The sequence below is a fragment of the Buteo buteo genome, chromosome 19 (assembly GCF_964188355.1).
Source record: "Buteo buteo chromosome 19, bButBut1.hap1.1, whole genome shotgun sequence".
Classification (NCBI taxonomy): domain Eukaryota; kingdom Metazoa; phylum Chordata; class Aves; order Accipitriformes; family Accipitridae; genus Buteo; species Buteo buteo.
Window position 1 is genome coordinate 14486526 of NC_134189.1, and position 12855 is coordinate 14499380.

The following is a 12855-nucleotide window of genomic DNA, read 5'->3' on the forward strand; positions in this document are numbered from 1 at the left end:
AGTAATACCTCCAGGAAAACTATGGTATCTGTGCCAGTTTGTTGGCTTTGAAGTTTCAAGTCGTAGAATTGAAAAGTTTCTCCAAGTGAAATTCAGCTCAGTAAGAAGGATGCAAACTTTACTTTTCATGATGTCATTTCCCCAAAGCAAAAGTGGTCTTTTCTGCAGCATTTTAATGGAAAAGTGACTTGGAACACAAGAAGTTTGGGATGCTTTGACAAATGAGCATCAAACTCATGGTAAGTCTCTCAAAAAACCCCAGACAAACAGTTGCTTTTGGCTTTAGGTAGTGTATACTTGCTAGCTCTCTGTTGCAGTGGACACTGAGATTGCAGGGGCTGATGGCTATGCTGGAACGATAACCTGAGGGTACTTCTAACATTCAGTTTTCTGTTCTGACTGCCAGCATCCCTTAATCCCATTTACTACTCAGCTGGGAATCTTCAATGTTTTATGTTCTGAAAATCTAGGGGATGGTAAGATCCAGTAGAGATTTGTAATTTCTTCCTAAATAATGTCATTACCTCTTTTTATTTGGTCACTGATACATAGGCTAATAATTTCTATAGCTAATGGAATGACTGAGAACAAGGATTTTGTTCTCCCTTGTCTAGTAAACCCTGCAAAACAAAGTTACATGTGCTGTATGTATTACTTCTAATATTTAAAACCATCACAGCCACGTGATGGGAGATGTCTGGCATCAGAAGACGTTTCCAAAGGGTTGTTAAAATGAAGAAAAAGAAGGTGCCTTTCAAAACCAAATACCACTTTTTACTTCATCTAATAAGCTGTGAAACTTAAAATGATACTAGAATAATTATGATTGCTTGCTGTAAATCTGCATAGATTTAGCACTCTTTTTTTTTTTTAATGCTATAAAGATAAGTTTACTGTCTGTGGACTGCATCCTTCTTGCACTACACATGTGACTAAATCTGTGGGGCCCAGTGGCCAAAAAAAAAGACCCAGAAAGGCATTAAAATAGTTTAGCCCATTCAGCTGCTAAGTCATCTTACACATATTTTCCCCCTAACTGGTTTTGTGTATATTATTGTCAAATATGAATCTGCAGAATATCTCCTGGTCTGGAATCCTGTCCTCTTAGAGCAGTCAGCAGTTCTCCTGCAGCCTTGCTTAGTGGCTGGTACATGCACATGTTAGGACCTATGTACTGTGCTGTTTTCCCAGGCAATAATTTTCATATATATTTTCACACTTTCTTAATTAGTTTATGTAACTCATTTGTTTCTGGCACCAGTCTGCATCTGTTCTTTTATTTTTTAAGATGCCCGCATAATTTGGAAAGTTATCAATAGCTTGTGATCACTAAAGCAAAACAAACAAAAGATAAAAATTAATCTAAGCTTACTTTTATCTATGGTATTCAAAGACAGTGAAAAGTATTGGTCATACTATGTAAATGTAGGGCTATCCTCACAGTAAATGAACTAGTTTTAATGTCTAGATAAATAGTTGTATACCTATAAACTAAACCTGTCTATCTGACTAGTTCAACTTGCTAAGGATCATCATCAAAGTTTTGAATTCCTTTAAAAGTTATTTTTCAGAACACAGATATTCTATATGTAACTTCTGTTGTACTATTTGAAATGGAAACGGGCTGCAAAGCCTGCCAACTCATCTTTCATGTGCCTTTCCCACTGGTGTCTGTCTCTTTTTCTGCAGAATCAAGCTTGCACAGCACAGCGTTTCTGTTCCCTTTTACATGTGGTCCTCGTTAAAAAAAATACAATGAAGTTTAGCTGTGGTGAAATTATTTATTTGATTTTTTTTAACTGGTGCAAAAAGTAAATATGTTTACTGTGTCCCATTCCATTCAGTGTATTTCCTTTTTTAAGCTCCATTTGTGTTCAACAAGACAGCCTCTTTCTCCAAGATTAACATTTCTTATGATTGTTCCTGACAGAGGATTTACTTTCAGAGGCCCTGCTAAGGATAACCAAAAAAGGGCATGTAGCAAGACAGTTTTGGCAGCTTGCATGAATTTTCGGAGCTTTTTAGGTCTTGGTTTTCTGATGAGTGGCTTCCTGAGCATGCCTAGGGAATGACAGGCATCTCTGCAGGCAGGCTGAACCCACCTTGGCTTGTGCGTAGTCATTGGCTGCCTATTAGAATAAATTGAGGACAATGCATACCGCTGCCTGCCAATTGTAAACATAAGGGATATGTATTCACTTAGCATTGACTTTTGGGAGGGGCCAAGGAAAAGCTGTAGTTTTATTGAATAGGGCTGTGTGTGAGGCTGCTGGTGTGCCTTTCTTGCTGTGCTCCTGCCCAAGCAGCCAGTTATTCATTTCCTTCCTACTAGTTGAAAACTTTTCAGCCAGAGGTAAGGGCTTAAGATATGTATTTGTTCGGGAGTGAGCTGGTCTGACTGCATTTGCGTTACGGCTAGAGATTAAGCAGCATGCGAAATCTAACGAGCTGTGGAAATAGTGCGAAAGTGTCGGATACTGTTTTTCCTCCCTTCCTCTCTCTGTGCCCCCCTTTCCAGATGTTTGTGGTGAACTAAGGGGGATATCTGTGCCGGGCGGGTGGAGGGGCTGCATGCTTGCCCACCCCAGTGGACCCTAAAAAGAAGGAGTGGGGGCAAGGCTTTGGGTGCAGAGCAGGGTCTGTGCTGGTCCTATTCTATTTGAGATCCTGCAGCAGGCTTGTTAGGGGAGCAATAACCTATGTGGTTGGTTGTTGTTTTTTTTTTTTCTTTTTTGAAAAAAGGAATTGCAATGAAAAAGTTTTTAGCATGGTAACGGCTGGTGAATTGCTTTTAATTTTGCAACTTAATACCTGGGCTTTCAGAGCAGCCTGACTGTTAAGGCAGTCTCCCGGTGTAACTGATACAGCTACAGTAAAGCTCTGGTTAATGTAACTGATCTGATACTTGCTGAAGCAGATGTCCGTCATGGCAGCCTTTCATAGAAGTATTGTTGACAATAGATGGCATCCGTTTTTGTCTTCAGCCTTCAACATGTGCAGCAGCATATTGCCAGAATGTTTCTTGTGAAGTTGTCTTTCCTGTTAAAAGGGGGAGAAAAAAATGCACTTGGGTGGGACCGGAGCTCTTAAAAGTCTGGGTCTGTATTTGTGTCAGTCAGAGCGCTGCCGGGGAGAGCCAGCGAGCAGGCTTTCCTCCCCAGCTCCTTTGACATGCTCGGACAGATTGAAAGCATTGTGCAAGGCTGGCTGCTGATAGCACGATATTCTGCATAGCAGGGAATTTCTCAGAGAAAGAGCTGGGAAAACGAAGGGAGGGATGAAGTTAGCTGCAGATGGATACTTGGGAGCAGCAGACTTTGGCCAAACTAGTAACCTCCGGCGAGACCTGCAGCAACAGAATTGATTTTTCTCGTGTATATTGTTTGGCAGAATGGGCGAGAACTGTTTTAAAATGACTTTTTGTGGAGTATTTGTTTTCAGAGGAGTACTTATTTTCAGAGTACGCAGCTTTTATGCAATTTTGCCTAGCCGAGAAGGCTTCTCTTGCTAAAAGGCGTACAGGAGAATTATTTGTGAAAATAACACATTCCCTCCTTGGCAGCAGCTCAAAGAAAATAAGGAGGCAGAGTGTTTCTTTTGTGAGAACTGTGTATTTATTATAATTTGTCTATTTTAGGTACCATACTGTGAATGATTGTGCTTGTATGGTTTGCTATCAAAGAACCCTGGGACCTTGCATCCATTCTTTCTGTCTCACTAAACGTAGCAGTAGGTTCTGTGTGAGTGTATGCATCTGCAAACAAGTTTCATATCTTTTTTTCTCCTGCCGTGGAGAGACAGGATGGGGTCCTAAAACTACATACACCAAAACCAATGAAATGTACTGTTTTAAAATAGATGACAAATAGAGTGATACTTCAAGTAAGTGGTCCATTTGCTTAATTAAGTTGCTTTTAAGGTAAAGAAGGTCTGAACTATTCTCAACATATTTGAAGAAAGTACAGGTTGGTCTTTCTTTGGCAGATACCTTTCTGATAGGCAGGTATCTTAGTCAATAAAACCTGCACACGTTAATGTAATATCTAAATTATGATGGCAGGGGAGAAAGACCAGATAAGATGCCTGTGAACAAGAGACTAAATTGAAATAACTTGTATTTCCTGAAAACTCCTCTTTGTTGCAGCATGTAATGACAAGAGGATCAATTCCACAGCCTTCATTCACAGGATTAGTCTTGGTGAAATCAATACCATCATTAACAGATGCAGGATCTGATGCAAGGGGAGTCCTGTGTACTCTGAATATGCTTTGACAGTGAGTGATGTAAGCATGTATTAGGAGAATAAAGGGTTTTCCACAATTGTTACTTCTTACGCTCACAGCATTATTCTGACACGGAGCAGCCTGAGAAAAGAGTAACTTCCCTTGTGCTTCTATTTCTTGTCCAACATTGATACACAATGCAATAGTGACACTGAAAGCTAGGCGATTTGAAAGGAAAGAGGGGCTGTAAGTTGCTCTGGCTGACGTTAGAGGGAAAATTAAAGTGCATTAACATGGGAAGATTTCTTATTCCTCAAAGTCTCATTCATGGGCCCACATGTGGCATGGAGGCATGGTGGCCAGCATCCGTCTGGACCCACATGGCGTTAGGGCACAGTGCTACTGATTCCAGATGGTGCGACTAGAAAAATAGAGCAAGGCTTTTTTTGCTGGCTGCCTGCTGGGAGGTAGCTTCTGTCATATGAAGAGAAAGATGACAGGGAAGGTCTGTCAAGAAGTCTTACTTGTTTCACCCTTCCTTGTGTGCAGCTGGAGTGGCCCTGCCTATGGGGGTGATTTTTTTCATTGCAGAGAAGTGGGAGCCTGCAGGTCTTCCCTCCTGCAGGACAAATAGCACTTGAATGCCCTGGGACTGTTTAAAATATTCTTTCTCACTGGTTGCTTACATGAGACCTATTCTGTTGGCTGCCTGAGTTATAATTTGTATTAAAGATCGGTGCAGTTGTTAACCCCTATCTGCCAAGGGTACAACTTGGTGCATTTGATTGCTGAGTGTGAACAAAGAGGGACAGGAAACCATATATGCCTAAGAAAGAGAGGACCAAGACAGCGGCATTAGCTGTCCATCTGCAGTGCTTGTCTGGACTCTTCTGAGTATCAGAGAAAGCACCAAAAAAGGTAACAGGGCAGAATGGCAAGCACAATCCTGTGAACCTTCGTTGCCTTTGAGAGGAGCTTTATGGGGAGTTTGCAGGATTGGGCTCCAGGTGTACAAAGCCCGAGGCAGACAGACCTGTGAATGCAAAGAGTGGGAGTCTATCTTCAAAGCAAGTTTTCATTCTTTAAAAATTGTCTTTTCTTAGTAACTACCCCCTGGCAGCTTGTAACAAGAAAGCTGCTTCCTTACTAGAGCTCTCACCTTCAGAAATGTGCATGTGCAGAGGCCAGTGTGCTGGTTTTGTTCGTAGCTCCTGGGTGGTTTAAAGCCCCGTGACCTGGTGAGAATGGCTTTTGGGGGCATCTGTACTGGAAACAAGGCACCTACCTACATGCTAGCACTTACTCTCTTGGTGCTGGCGTTTGCTGGGAAGCTGTAGCTGTTGCATGCCTCCAAATGCTTTGTCAAGGATTTTGCTAAGGCTGAAATTTGACTCAAAGGCATTTGAGGATCAGATTAGGTCTGACCTTTCTGGATGAAACACTGAGGTCATGGGACAGTTGAACTATGTAACAATTTCTTTTGGCCTTTCCTGATGCTCTTGTACAGTTCAGCTAGCCCAGTGGGGAAGGATGCTCAGTACATTGTAATTTGGGATCCCTCCCACCCCCAGGGGACCTTGCTCCTACTTTTCTTGAAACAGATTTGATTAACCAAAAAGGTTAGGGCATGTAACACCGTTATTTAGCTGCCAGCCCTGGTATGTTAGCCGCATGGTTTACATCCTGCGTAAGAAAGTGCTTCTTTTCGTGTGTTTTTTTTTTTCTTTGGAACTGTGCTTAATGCTGGTAAGTGGTGTGGGGCTGGCAGCCTGGCTGCCAAGCAGATACCAGCGTTAGCAGCACAGTCCCTATCGTGTCCCTCTCCCTGAGCATCACTAGCTGTCCCTGCGAGGAATGCAGGACTGTCTGGACTGTCTTACTTGCAAACCTCCTGGCTACCGCTTTGTCTTCCAGCAACTGCTGTGCATCCAGCCACAGCCGTGACCAGCCTTGCTGGGCTACCCGGTGGTGAGGCAGGTGGGCTCTGAGCTGTGGTACCCACCTCTTCTGTCTATGGCCAGCAACCACCACTGCTAACTGATGCCTCTTCCCCCTCCCTGCCCCTTGTATCTGCCCCTTGAGAGAGGAAAACTGTCCACGAAGCATAGGGGCACCTCCTGATCAGAAGATCCTGCCGATAGCAGTGTTTATGGGACTTTGGGTTGAAGCTAGGAAGAAGTGTTTGCAGGGTCTGTCCCGGTGGCTTGCAGTGGGGGTAGGAACAAATAACTGAGGAAGCAGGGGGAAGAGAGAAAGGAAAGAGGCAACCATATCTTAAGCCACTGGAGTAATTTCTCCTTTGAATTTTTTCCTGTGGTCATAAATACCTAGTGAGTCACTTAATGCTGTGTGTCTGTTTCTGTATCTTCAAGTAAAGGATAATCTGTGCCTTTTTGTATTTAGCCCATGGGGCTGCTGGGCTTAGTTCATTAGTGTTCATGAAGAATTTGTAATACCAAAATGCCAAGTTTAAGTACTGGCCAAAACCTTATTTTTGACTCATTTCCCAGCAAGAGCATACACTGTTTGTTTGTTTGTTTGTTCGCACAGATATGTATTCTACTAGAAAGTAAATTCTTCTAGATAGTGGGTATAAAACTGCTGAAGCCCAGTGAATGAGATGCAAAGTGGGCCAGGCTCAGTAGTGACACTACTCTGCCATGTCTGGAGGGAATTTCTTGGGTGCTTGCTGCATCTGAGACAGAGCCTTCCTGCGAAGTTTTCATGCGTGTACCAAAACCGTGGGATGACAGCTTTTGCTTACAGACCCGCCATAGTTTCCTAAGCTCGGAAGAGAAACGACTAAGCGAGCTGCTGAACCTTATCTGCTTGTCCAGTTTCATGTTGATGAGAGCATTTGAAATTGTAACTCCTGGGGCCAGGCCAGGCTGCAGTGGGGGAAATATTAGGGAAAGATTTCAGGCGATGGAAACAACATTACATGTTTCCACACCCTCTTGTGTACAGAATACAAATAAAGAGCATTTCCCTCGAGACTTGCTGTGGAGGGTGTGAAGCAAAGTGGAACCCACCCGTTTGCACATTTTCTGGTTTATGTCCTTAAATGGCAAAAAATATCTTTGGAATTTATCTCATAGAAGGATTATAAATAGATTTGTGGAGATAAAGTTTTGCTGTAAATGCTCTGGTTTTGGATCTATTCAGAACAGTAACTCTGTAGGCCAACAAATATGAAAAGGGGTGGTATTGCTAAATGCAGGAAGACAATTTCATTGCACATAGATGTACTTGTACGTGCATGTTGTGCATGCACACCCCTCTCCACCTGCACGGACCTTCCCAATTTTCCTTCAAGTATGTGGAAATCTAAGGGGCATGGAAATCACCGTGTGCACTTTTAAAAGTTAAATAACTTTGGGGTGAGAGAGAACTAGCACTCACGATTCATCAAACTGCTAAGGGAGCCCGAACCTATGACAGCGCTGTAAACAAAGGTCCTGAGATTTGTTGGCAGCTTGTTTTATGTCCTTCTCTGAAGCAGCTGGCTCTGGCTAGGGAGAAGCTCTGTGGGGCTGGATGAACCCTCACAGAGCGAGTGCAGGAGCAGTGGTTCCTGTGCTCCTTCAGAAGTCAAGGTTCAGTCCTGCAGGCTCGTGCCAGTTGGATTCCAGTCGTCTTCAAAGGGAGCTCTGCTCAAGTGAAGGAGTCTGTGATCAGGCCCTTGTTTGTTTCTTATTTGCAAGGCTTTGATGTTCCCGTTGTCTTTCTGACTGCCACAGGGCATGTTACTACCCTTTTCCCACTTCATTCTTTTCTTTGACAGTGAGCTCTCTAATGGTGAAATGGTCCTCCTCCCTTCCCCAATTTTTTTTTTTTTTTTTTTGGGCCACAGTGTTCACCCTGGTAAAATCTCTCTCTCATCCCAGAAGCAAAGGCAGGACCTTTTCTAATTCTTCACTGTTTCAGAGGACATGGCAGTGCTCCTGTGGTAGCCCAGATCATCACTTTCTAATACAAGCTGTTGTACAGAGGAAAACTTCTGCTCAGTCTTGTGGGATCAGCTGAGATGGAGCATAGGCTAAGGACTTTCTGTCTGCATCTTCCTAATGACCTAGTCATAACCTGCTTTCTCTCAGCAATTTCAAAAGCCACTGAGCCAGGGGAGAATTTGGCTTTGCTCTGGCCTAGTTAAAGCTTGTAGGTTTGGAAAAGAAATTCCTAGAGCTTGGCTACGATGTTTGGAAATGGGAGCAGGCAGGGTTAGCTCCGAGATCTGGGGGAGAGTTTGGTCAGCTCTCATTTACCTGCGTAGCTTAGCCTGCTGGTGCTGGAGGATGCTCCCAGTCAGCATCCTTCATGGGAGGCTTTGGAGTGCTGCACCCTTGGGTCCTCAGAGAGGAGTGAGTTTGCTTTGTATGGCTTTGGGGAACAGCTTAGCCCCATACACAGAACCACACCCCTGCTATGAAAATGAGGAGTTTAATTCAGATGTCTGATAAGCCACAGCTGTTGCTTTGCCACTTCAAACAAAACTTGGATTATAAAGACTGAAGTGCAGCATTTTAATTGCTGTAAATATGAATAAGAGTGTTTAGGCAATCCAGATGATACTGAGCCAAACGTTTCTGTGGCTAATGTATATTACACTGACAAAAGCAGGCCAGCTGAGAATTTCCCTACCGCTATCCCAGTAACTTAAAACATCAATTGTCTGTTTTCTGCTGCATTGGTGAAAATGAGGGAGAATTTTTAACCTGGGCATCAGTTGGCCTGAATCTGATCTTGCTTTCAGCAGCTGTACAGTGATGTAAACCGTATTGTTTAAAAAAAAAATAAAAATTGTGTCTGATCTCAGTTATCTTGGTGCAAATCTGTTTGATTTCCTTGAGTTACTCAGAATTCACAGTGGGCTGCTTGCTATCAGAAGTCGGTCCGTTTTGTTTGGCTTTCTACACATCCCCTGAAGGACAACGGGAGCAGGAAATTGGGTCAAAATCCCAGTAACGAGCATGCACGGGGAAATGATATTTCATACAAGAGAGGGCACTGCAAACCCAGAAAGCCAGTAAAATTCCATTGCTCGTTTGCTCCCTGGTGATTAAAAGGCCCTGCCATATATGGGAAAGGTCTGAGCTTCATTCACTCCAACCACAATAGTAAATGGCTTATTCACTGGACACAGTATGCAATCAAGGAGCAATGCCTTATGACAATAAAAATGAAAAGCAGCAACTTTTGCTTGCAGTTTGTTTGCAGTTTTCTCCACTGTGTGTTATTAAAAGCTCTGTAACTATTTTTTTTGTTGTTCCTTTATTTAGAGCCCTGTAAACTGCAGTCACTTTGGTTTGCCACTTAACCCTCCCCCATAAAACCAGACACACCAGCCTATTTCCTCTCCTTCCCCCTATATAACCCAAACAAGAAAAAGACATTTCCTATACCAGTATATATATAAATGTAGCTCCTCTGTCTTCAGTGCATCTATTGTGGATTTATATGACTAAAGGCTGGGATTAGCAGACAAAAATCTTATCCTCACCAGGTATAAAGCACTAGCTTTAGCAAAAGCAATGATTAAATGCCAGTATTTCAGAGAGTGTGATGGGACCATAGGAGTGAAGCAAATAGGAAATGTGTGTGTGTATATGAATAGGGATGAGTTTGGGGGGGGAAGGGAGCAACATGCTTTGGATGAGAGTTGCAGAAGGGGTCCCTAGTGCTCCACACACCCATCAGAGATTTTCCTTCCACCACATCAGTTTCTGCAGTGAAACCTTACACAGATGACATTAAGATGTGAAGTCATTGGAGCACAGTTGTGTTTACATTCTTGCTTTTCAGTTTATTTTGTTTAGGGATCAGTACTCTCTCTGCCATCAAAATCATGGGAATAAAGTAGTTGGTCTAGTTGTGTTTTGTTTCATAAGGAGAAAGACAGTTAAGTGACTGAAGCAATGGAGCTACATAAGGTTCTTTGCTTGCTGGAGAATTTCTAGAGTTTTTATTGTTCATTTGTGTTACATTGAGTACCTTAGAAATATGCTGTTTGTGTCATATTGGTAGATTTAGAGATTATGTCTGGGATCCTACCCCTGTGTAATTTTGATGAAAACCCACATCTCTGTGGTGAGAAGGGCTGATTGATCAGTCTGATCTCCCAGACTATGTGCCTCATTGCACACCATCCAGTTACTCATGTTTTGAGGCCACTTAAGCCGAGGCAGTTAAACTGGGTGTTGTAGTCAGCCACAGGACAGGTTGGTGGGATTTGAAGCCAGTCTTCTGCTCCTCCAAAATGCTGTTGTGCCTCCCAGAAAGGACCACAGCTCTGCGACAGAGGTGTGGTTCAGTTTCTATTTTCATATACGTCTGGGTGCCTCCACAATTTTCAACAAGTGTAATTTTTGTCCATGTCAAGAAAGCAGAGTTTCTTGCGGGTGACCTGCCATGGGGTGATAACAAATTTACATGGCAGTTTAGGTTAGCTAGACTGGCAGCCTTCAAGTGGTTTGGCTTCTCAATACCAGAAAATTGCTTTTTGACACATGGCACTGCTTCTGTTTCCAGTGTTAGGGAAAAATGACCTTTCTGTTTGGGTAGTCCTTTATGTCCGATACCTCTCTTCAGTGAGAAGAGGTGGGTTTGGGTTTCTTTAATTATTATTCTGCTAAAGGTGAAACCGGTTCCCTTAACTGCATCTGAAAGGTCCAGATCTTTTAAGTCAGAGAGGGAGGGTGTAAATTAGGCTGCCTTTGAGATGTTGCTGCTTTTCTCTTGTGGACAGCAGTACTTCTGAGGAGATATTATTTGACTATTACCATGAAGTGATGCTAAGACATGCCCACTGCGGGACCTTAATGTGGCCGAAAGCAACACTGTCAGGTTGTGACAGCTGGGTAATGCAATAGTAACACATGTGAATACTTCTGTTTTCCAGCTCTTGGGAGGATCAGGGATAGCAAATTTGGACACCAAAATAACTAGATATCTAATCTCCTTCATATTTTTTCATTCAGGATTTGGTTTGTGAGAAACCTTGCATTATATCAGCTTCTTAAGTGGTATCTGGAAGCTCTGGAAAAAGTCCTTGAATAACAAGCACATTGAATGCAATAAATATTATTGTGTGGTTGAAAAAACTTTTTATTTCTTCTATTTTTGCTATCTTTGATCTTCCTGAGCCCACATGGAAGATGTGAGACTGCTTTGTTTTTCTTTTTCCTCTTAAAAGAGGAAAGTGTAAATTATGCATGCTTTGGAGTAATTTTTCCCCTGCTTTTCCCACCTCTAAGTGATTTTGTGGCCAAGCTGAGTGTTTGTGCAACCTCCTCCTGGCTACCTGTAGAGAAGTTTTGCAGAAGTTCGTGATGTTCAGCTCTGCTGCTCCACACAGGCCTTAACTGGGAGCTCCCCTTCCCTCTGTTTGTTGGGGTCCTTCAGTAAAGGCTGTCAAAGTCATCATTTTACAAGATAAGTTTTGATTTCCATCAAAGTTTTTTAGAACAACACCCTTCCCTATTGTGCTGCTTGTGAACTGCCTTAAAGCTTCAGTCCATTGTCTAATAAAGGACTTCTATGGTCAGTAAGAATGTTTGCTGCTTTACTTGTCAAACCAAAAAGTTTGTCATTCTTGGGCCATCTGCTCTAACCACCCAATTGTTTCTCCAAAATAAGCAGCATTTTTTCTTTCTGTTCACTACCTTGTGTAATAGATGCGAACTCCTTTCTTGGAATCAATATATAGGAAACTTAATGTTAACAAGAGGGGAGGGAATAATGCTGTGTTTGCCTTCTGTATCAGCGTATCTGATAAAGATCAGTTCATCTTAGTAAAAAATGAAAGGAATTTACTATATGTGTAGGAAATATGTTTCATTATAAATGAACAGATTGAAGTGGTGACAGACTATGAATCTGTCTTATATGACAGAATACAGTTATACAGTTCTGAAAGCCTGGAGACTGGTGTGATTAACTGGAAAAAACATTATAATCAGAGTACGTTATTTCTGTCTCTCCTGTGACCCTTCAAGGCAATGGAAAGTCACTGATGGAAAGGCTGTTGGCATTAGCAGGCATAGAATTGGTTTCATCAATCTTGGTTCAGTGCTTACAGGTCACTGAGGCTGAATTTAAATATTTACATTCAAGGTTTTTCCCTGATTTAGAATTAAATACCAGAAGCTATAGCCCCCCCCCCCCCCCCCCCCAAATCCAAAACTAAAAATGAAAACCTGTGAAAGACCTATTAGGTCATCTTGTCCCTTTTCTCTAGGCAGTGCAGGATGATTCCCTAAAGTATATTCACATGTGTTTTGTCCATAAACACTTCTGTTTATTAACAAAATACAATAAGTTGTAGTTTTTCAGTGAGGATTGGGATAGTTTGCTGCACTTTCTAGTTTTTAGCAAGGGGAAATAGCTATCATTCTAAAATGTGTTTCTTGGCCCATGGATATTGCTCATGTGAATTCGAGCAAAAAAACCCTAATGAATGGAAACTTGTAGAAGAGTTAACAGCAGCTGGTTTTATTATGGACCATGGCTCTGACATGATCTCACACGAGTTTAATACAAGTGTTACCTCACTGACTTCAATGGAACTGCTTTTCATTTGCAAGGGAGTAAATGAGGCCAAAATGAGATAGAGACCTAGGGAGACTCTCTGAG

The 12855-nt window shown here is 42.4% G+C and overlaps 1 protein-coding gene across 9 annotated transcripts in view; it reads left to right on the top strand.

Annotated features, from left to right (window-relative positions):
• The first annotated feature begins 2175 nt into the window (after positions 1-2175).
• Positions 2176-12855, top strand: part of CALD1 (caldesmon 1) — a 198696-nt gene continuing 188016 nt past the window's right edge. For 3 of the 9 annotated variants that reach the window (XM_075051280.1, XM_075051279.1, XM_075051283.1), the window contains exon 1: positions 2211-2353. The gene's annotated coding sequence lies outside the window, so the exon portion shown is untranslated. Of the gene's footprint in view, positions 2354-12855 lie in introns of all 9 variants that reach the window. The other 6 variants (XM_075051285.1, XM_075051287.1, XM_075051284.1 and 3 more) reach the window with 5 other exon arrangements.